Source organism: Sciurus vulgaris (genome assembly GCF_902686455.1).
Source record: "Sciurus vulgaris genome assembly, chromosome: 3".
Lineage (NCBI taxonomy): Eukaryota > Metazoa > Chordata > Mammalia > Rodentia > Sciuridae > Sciurus > Sciurus vulgaris.
This window is the reverse complement of record NC_136463.1, coordinates 171,164,763-171,173,342: the sequence shown is the minus strand read 5'-3', so window position 1 is coordinate 171,173,342 and position 8,580 is coordinate 171,164,763.

Here is an 8,580-nt window from a genome sequence, read left to right as displayed (position 1 = left end):
AATAGGCTCAGTTATCTTTTTCTTTAATTGCCAAATTTAAAGGATCTTATTTTCTAAAGACATATTTGAAATAGCAATGTATGCCCCTAAACCACATTAATTTTGTGTTCACAGCATATTATGTGTGATCTGAGTCAAGAGCCTAAAAGATGGTTAAATAAGTGTGTCATGAACAGCAAAGCGGTACACAAATATAAAGTCAGAACAGAGCCTCAATAAATCTTTGTTGAATTGTTAATCCTATGATTTGGTGATTGTCAGTCCCTGTTTATCAATCACCTGGAACTGGGGAGGGCAGGGTCTCCCTCACTGTAACTACCAACTCAATATCTCAGGAAAAAAACAGATTTGAAGTTCCTAATGTTGCAGGAACTGTTTTCATCTGACCTCCCCAGTCTACAGTTATTTTCTGAGAATTGCTCCATTCATAGGGGTAGCAACTGTAGCCAGGTTTGTTCTACATCCCTTTGCTTCCAGACCTGTGAAAGTGAAACAGAGAGAAGCAAAGAAAACTGAATTACGAGGGAAAGAAAAACAGATTTACTGAAAAAAGCAATGGGAGATAAAGTAGTTCGTGTTCCCATCCCCCTGTGAGGCCCACTCCCCTTTCTGCCCTTGGCCTACAGGCAGAGCCTTGGCTGCCTTCCAAAGAATTCTTTTTCTCCCCCAGCCTAAGTTAGCTTGAGTATACTTCTGTAAATTGTTACCATAAGAATCTTGACTAAGACAAAATGCTTTTAAACCCTTTTAAAAATTAGTCAAAAGGAAAACGAAAGCCCTGTCTACTATAACAGTGCCCTAAAATACATGTACGTTATATATATACATATATATATATATGAAGCATTTTGAGAATATGCCAGAGCTTTATGAAGAAAACAAGGGAACTCAATATTCATCATGGGAAGATTCAATATTGCAATGATGTCAATTCAATGCAATTTCAATCCCAATCCCAGTGGGGTGATTTTAGAGCTTGACGAGTTGATTCTAAAATTCATTTGGAAGACTAAACACATGAGCATAGCCAAGAAACTAAGAAAAATAAAACAAAACAAGAGGCACAAGTGGGAGCCTTGTGCTACCAGATAGCAAAATGTCTTATCAAGTCACAGTGACCAAAGCAGTGTGGTAATGACAAAGAAATAGACAAATATTAATAGATCAGTGAGACGCAACACAGAAGCAGCCATGATTACATGGGAATTTTTTTACTCTACATGATAAAATTGACTGTAAATCAATCGGATAAATGATGAGCTATTCAATAGTTTTGAAACATCTAAATGTCCATCTGGAAAAAGTTGTTTCTTCCCTTACATCCTGCACATTCAATTCCAGAAAGATTAAAGAAACAGTTTCTTAAAAATTAAATCTAAGCACTCTTAAAAGTTTGAAACTAATTTACTTAAGATTTTTTTTTATTTTAAAAGGTAATGCTGGGCTGGGACTATAGCTCAGCTGGTAGAGTGCTTGCCTTGCATGCACAAGGCCCTGGGTTCAATCCTCAGCACCACAAAAAAAAAAAAAGGTAATGCCATTTTAAAAAATTGTTATTAGATGATAGCATTGCATAATTTATTATCATACATTAAATTGTTTTCTCTAAGAAATGAGATTATATCACACCCTTAACTTCTAAACATTCTTCTGAGTTTTAGTCCCCAAGAGTAACACATCACCAAAAATCAGAAATGTGAAACTGATCCTTCTAAGCACGTGACTAAGACTTCTCAGCCCAGACATGGATCTATAACTCATCTCCCTCCCCTTCCACTCTCGGGTTGCATGAGGAGAACCCTTTTGTTAATAGTTTCCCTGCCACCCCTAAGTTCCCTGGAGTAGCCTTTGCAAATGCTTTTAAGAAAAAGTGGTAAGCCAAGAGCAGGAGTGCACACCTGTAATCCCAGTGACGTGGGAGACTGAGGCAGGAGAAGTGCAAGTTCAAAGCCAGCCAGCAAATTAGCATGGCCTTATGCAACTTACCAAAACCTTGTCTCAAAATTTAAAAAATTAAAGGGAATAGGAGTGTATCTCAGTGGTTAGGAGCCCCTGGATTCAATCCCAATACCAAAAAAAAAAGGAAGGAAGGGAGGGAGGGAAGAAGGGAAGGATGGAAGGAAGAAGAGAAAAGGTATTCATCTCAGGCTTAAGCTGCTGGCATGAAAAGAAGGGAGAAAAGGAGTATTTTCATACAAGAATGACAGTCATCTACAGGAGAATACAGACCTCAGAACCTGGTCCAAAGCTTGCTTATTTCTGATAGTTTGAAGCATATAAGACCCAGGAATGTTGTCTACAGAGTAAGAGAGGTCATAGTTTATCTTTGGGACTTGAGCCATTGTCCTTACCTTCACCCTCTGATGCTACAACCTTCAACAGATCAGATGTCTGAGACCTAAGGATTCCTTCAAAATATGAAGTTTACACTTAGAATTGGGGAGAGGAATTGGATGATCTATGTGTTCTATCAACTTGCTGTCTTCACGTAGCAGGAAAGGCAGACAGATTGAAAAGAATGACCTCTACAAATAAAGTTTGGTGAAAGCGTTTGTACTAGAAAAAGTCCGTGTGTCCAGCATCCTCAGCACCAGGATTGAGCAGTCAGAGCCAGTCCTTTCTAGATGAGTTGCCACATTGTGTCTCTTGGCTCTGCTACCAGACCTGACCACAAAAGATTGGCACAGGAATTGGGCCAGGTGCCCAAGTCAAACATAGAGAACCTAGCAATTGCATTGGAGGATGTCTGGGCTGAGAACTCTGCTTTAGACCATCACCAACCCTGCTTACCAGCATCTGGTTCCTGGAGAGACTGAACTGAACTTGAGACACACAGAGAGCCAGAAGAGAGAGCCAGAAGTCAAGCTCAATTTCAAATCAGAGAAGTTTGGGCCTGAGAATGACTGAGAAGGAAACAACAAAAATAGCCACTACAGGGACCTAGTATCAGCTCTGGTCTCTCATCCTGGCAGGACTTTGCAGTTCTGGATAAAATAAGCAGAGGAATTCCTTGAGGGAACCTGAGAGTGGCTTAATTTACTTCACTGCCTATCCTGGAGATCCATGGAATCTTCTGAGAAGCGGGTAAAGAAGAGCTATAGAAAAATAGAAAAACCAGGACTATGTACTTAATTCAGGACATAGGAAGAAAAAGGAGAGAAGACTACATTATTACCCATTCAAACTGTTTGAAAAGAGCAGAAATTTGGGAGGAAATATAGGTGGGGCAGCTATGGAGAGGAGAGGAAAGGAAAGCAGACAGAATCTGAACGAAGTAGGAAAAGACCATTTCAGGGATAGCCTGCCAAAAGCCTGTTGGGAAAACCAAATACATATGTGACACATGCCTTCCATCTTGACTCTCCCTGCACACAGACCCAGAGAGAGGCAGGAAATGGGCCACAGCAAAGGAACAACCTGCAAGTGCAATAGCAGTAAAACCTGCAAAGTGACACATGGCACAACACAAAACAAGCAAAATGAGAACACAACTAGGCCTGGGCTGGGGAATGGGACAGGTAGGAGTTGGTTTGTAATCTTAAACCCTCCAAAGAACCAGAGTAAGAGCAGTCTTTTGTTCTTTGTTTGCTCAGCCTTGAGTATGTGCCAGACATATAGATTCTGGGTAAATAAAGGAGACAAAGGTATGACCCTTTTCTCAAGAAGCTGACCTTGTAGTGGAAAAGACAGTCCCTAAAAATCACATGACAACATTGTATTAGTGCCCTATTGCTGCTGTAACAAATTATACCAACATTAGTTACTTAAAACGACCCATGTGTTACAGTTCTAAGGGTCAGGAGGTCCAAATAGGTCTCAGTAGGTCAAAATTAAAGTGTCAGCAAGGACATATTCCTTTCTGCAGTCTCCAGGAGAGAATATGTATTCTTGTGTTTTCCAGCTCCAAGTGGCTGCCAGTTTGCTATGGCTGTCTGAGTCATCCCCACATCACATGTTGTTGATATTGATTCTTCAGTCTCCGTCTTCAACATTTAAGGACCCTTGTGATTACATTGGGTTCACCCAGATAAACCAGGATAATCACCCTATTTTAAGGTCAGATGATTAGCAACCTTAACTCCACCTGCAATTAATTCCCTTGGCAGGCATCATAAAATATCCACAGGTGCTGAGGATTAGGATGTGGCTATCTTCCATCTAGCACAAACATGAGGCATGTTACAATAAACAAAGTTCTGTGGGAGATGATTCCAGTTCTAGACTGCAAACTGAATACATGCTCTTGCCTCTCTCTCCCATCCCAGATGCTTAGAATTCATAGAAAGATGTTTAGAAATAAAAATAATTCATAATCACCCTGAATAAAAAGGAGAGCCCTGGGTAGACCAGAACTATGAGAAGTCCTTGAAAGATGAATGGCAGGTGGACACCAGTCAAAGAAAAAAACCCACAGCACAAAACATGCAGAGCAATATACTGCTCCAAGAGTAGAAAACTGCACCAATGGTACTGCATGCTCAACAGAGGTGGGTTCCTCCAGAAGCAGGGTACTCAGAGCAACCAACGGGGCACTGATTATTTAGGATACTATAACAGGCACCACCAAACATGTCAACTGCTCCATGTCCCACTTCTTCTTGGTGCCAAGAAACACTGGTAGAGCTCTCTGCCTGGAGATGGGAGCAGGGGATATGAAATCATTAATTAGGTAGAAAAAAGGACAGTGTTCCCAGTGGCTAATGACACCTAGGAGGAGAGCAAAGGGAAGCACCCATTTACAGAAGACCAAAGTGCCCCACTCAGAAATATATCCCATCCCCGTCATTTGTTGACAATAGACTATGGCATACATCATGGATTATCTCACACCCTGTTTGCCAAGGAGTATACAAACAGAGATGGCGAACAGGCTCACAGAGAATCTCGGATGAAAGACACTCCCAACCAGTAAGTACCCAACATTTGAAGAAAGTCAACATTTCCAAAGAGGAATATCAGATCCAACATCTCAAAGAACTTTCCCTTAGTAAAATTGCTGACAGTATATGAACAGGATTTTAGAAAAATTATTTTGGAATAATTATGGAAGGATATTCTATTTTATTTTTCAGACTGGGAATTGAACCCCAGGGTTCATAACCACTGAGCCACATCCCCAACCCATTTTTATATTTTATTCAGGGACAGGATCTCAGTTGCTAAATTGCTGAGGCTGGCTTTGAACTCTTGATCCTCCTGCCTCAGCCTCCCCAGTTGCTGAGATTACAGGTGTGGGTCAGCATGCCCGTCTCTGTTCATTTTTTAAAATCAACTGAAAAACTGAATGTAATTAGGAAGCAATATTCACTCAGTAGGATGATCAGAAAGGGCACAGCTAAAATGTATGTGCATGACCTGAAAGAGTGAGCAAATATATTTATCTATCATGTAGCACAAGATGAAATATGGAAAGTGCATTAAAAAACTAAAATATGCAGAGGATATTATGATATCACCTATAGGTTCTGAAGTAGAAAATGGAAAAAATGTGAGATGATGTTATATTCAAATAATTTTTTAAAAGTCCTGAAATTGAGGAAAACCATGAACCTTCAGTTTGAAAGGCCCTATCAAACCAGGATCCATTCATAAAACTAACATATAGCTCTAATATGATACAATTTCAGATACCATAATAGGGAGAAAATCCTGAAAACATCCAATGAGGGAAGAAAAAAAAATAGATGAGCTACAAAGGTCTGAGAATCATTGAAACAGAGTCATTCATTGAAGAACAGAAGGTGCAAGAAGGAAAGGGAAAAAATTCAAAGTTCAAAGGAAAATATCTTTGAATCTAGAATTATATGCACATCCCAGTCATCATTCAAGTGTGAAAAATAAAGACTTTTTTAGTTAGGCAGGGACTCATAAAGTATCACCTACAGACATACTCTGAAATAAATAGTAAAAGGGATATATCAGCACCAAGAAAAATGAATCCACAAGGGAGAATAAGAGGTGAAAAGCAATATGAGCAAAGATTTTAGTAGATTTGTTCAAACCACAGAATAAGACAAGAATAGGACAAAAGAGGCAGAAAGGAGGGAAGGGGAAAGAAAAATAAACAATAAAAGGATGAGAAACTTCATAGATTAAGCTGGGTGAGCTGGTGCACACCTGTAATGCTAGTGCCTCAGGAGGCTGAGGCAAGAGGATTGCAAGTTTGAGGCCAACCTCAGATCTTAATGAGGCCCTGTCTCAAATTAAAAGAAAAAAAAAAAAGGGATCAGGATTGTAACTCAGTGGTAGAGTGCCCCTGAGTTCAACCACCAGGAAAGAAAGAAAGGAAGGAAGGGAGGGAGGGAGGAAAGAAAGGAGAAAAGAAGGGAGGGAGGGAGGGAGAAGAGAAGGGAGGAAAGAAGGGAGAGAGGGAGGGAAATAAATTTCAGAGATTAAAAACAATTGCCATTTCCAGAACTACCATAGAAACAGGAATGTCATAGTTTCCATCAATGGACAGAAATAACTTCATCTCGGGAATCACATTTGAAAAACATTGGGAGGAACATACTATGGATCTTACACAGAATCTTAAACTAGGCTTCTGCAGTCCAAATCCTGGTTCCACAAGTTACCAGGGATGCGACTTTGGATAAATTATTTAATCTCTCCATGCCTTGGTTTTTCCATCTATACAGTGGGCAAAACATCAATGGCTACCTCATATAATTGCTCTGAGCTTTCAGTTGCAATGTGCCTAGCACATAGTGCTATATCAACACTTGATGTATAAGTAATAAAATTAACAAAAGAAGTTTATTTCTTACTGGGGGGGTTACTACAGGAAAAAAGGTAATAGACTGGAAAATAAAGTCAATGAAAATTCACAAAGTAAAATAATTGCAGCTCAATACCTATGGCATGATACCTACCATTTGTGGAGAAAGACTTTCTACAAGGTATGTTTACATATGTAAATTCAGAACAGTGTGTGGCAGGATACCTGTCTCTGTCTAGGGAACTGAAATTAATAGTAATGTTCAAGGGGAACCTCAGCTTTATATTCAATATTTGAATTGTTACTTTGAGAATAGATCTATGCTACTTATGAATTTTTTTTAAAAAAGTAACTTTTTTTTGGAAAATTAAAATTTAAAAGAAGTGTCCAGGAAGCAATGAAAAAGGAAAAACTGGAATCAAGGAAAGAGTCACAGAATAGATGGCATCAGAATCATGTCTTAAAGGAGGCATTGCTTAAGAAATGGAGACATGCAAAAGGCAGGGCTGCTTGAAAAGATAATGATGTATTAGAGGAATGACCAGGATTACTATCCACAGAGTCTGGGTGTGTGTGGTTGGATGCTGTCTTAGTCTGTTCCTGCTGCTATAACACATACCTTAAACTGGGTGATTTGTAGATAATAGAAATTGAGCTGGAGGTGAAAGCTCAGTGGTACTATGCTTGCCTGACATGTGCAAGTTTCTGGGTTTGAACTGCATCAGATAAATAATAGAAATTTGTTTCTCACAGTTCTGGAAAGTGGGAAGTCCAAAATCAGGGGGCTGACAAAGTCATTGTCTGATGGGGATTTACTGTGTCCTCCATATATGGTATCTTGCTGCTGCATCTTCACAAGATGGACGGGAGGAAAGGAAGCATATAAACTTCCTCTCTTGGGTCCTTTCATAGAGGCACTAATCCCACACAGTAGGGCAGAACCCTGGTGACCCAATTACTTCCCAAAGGTCTACCTCTTAATTCCATCGCCTTGGGGGTTAAATTCCAACATACAAATTTTGGAGGGACACCAATACTCAGGCCATAACAGGTAGAAAGAGGAAGAGAAAAATGCACAGGAAATCAGGCTGCAAAGATAGATTTAGGATAGATTGCCAAAGACTTCCACACCACACAAAAGAAATTAAACTTTGTGTAAACAGCATTTTAAGTCACCTAAGTGACATGAGCACATAGTCATGTGGAGGATGCACCTCTCCCAGGAATTTTGGAAGCCAACTCCCTGATGCTAGACCAAGTGGTGTGTTGATGGGAACCTGAGCTACCCAGGGTTACCCTAAACCTCGAATGGAGTTGACCCAGGCAAAGTAGCTCCTGCAGGTACATGCTGGTAGCATCTTTCGAACCTAGAATCAAGCCATACCTTAGCCAGTGGTACATGTGGAGGTCGTGAGCCAATGATCCAGTTATTATTTAATTTATTTTTTGTTCATGTCAGGTTTCTGTTTAATCTGAGTCTGTATTAAGAGTTTTCACAGAGTGGCCCTAATGATCAGCACTGGGAACAGGGAGTGTAGCTGAAGTCCTCTGCTCTTGGGTTAGTCTCATGATGAGGAGCAAGAAGAAAAAGATGTCCTTAGCCACTATTGGGTCCCTTTCAGAAAGGGATGGTCATAGATCTCTGATTTGCTAAATTAGCAGAATCTAAGGACTCAGAGACTTCAAAAGGATGGCCCAGAACAGTGATCCAGACTGGGATTTCACCATGCAGCAAAATCTAAAGAAAAATCTTAGGATCCAAACTAGAGTTGCTAAGTTTAATTTTGTTAAGTAGAAACTTAAAAAAAAAAAAAAAAATAGTAAAAAGCCCACTACCTTCTACCATCTTAATATCATAAAAG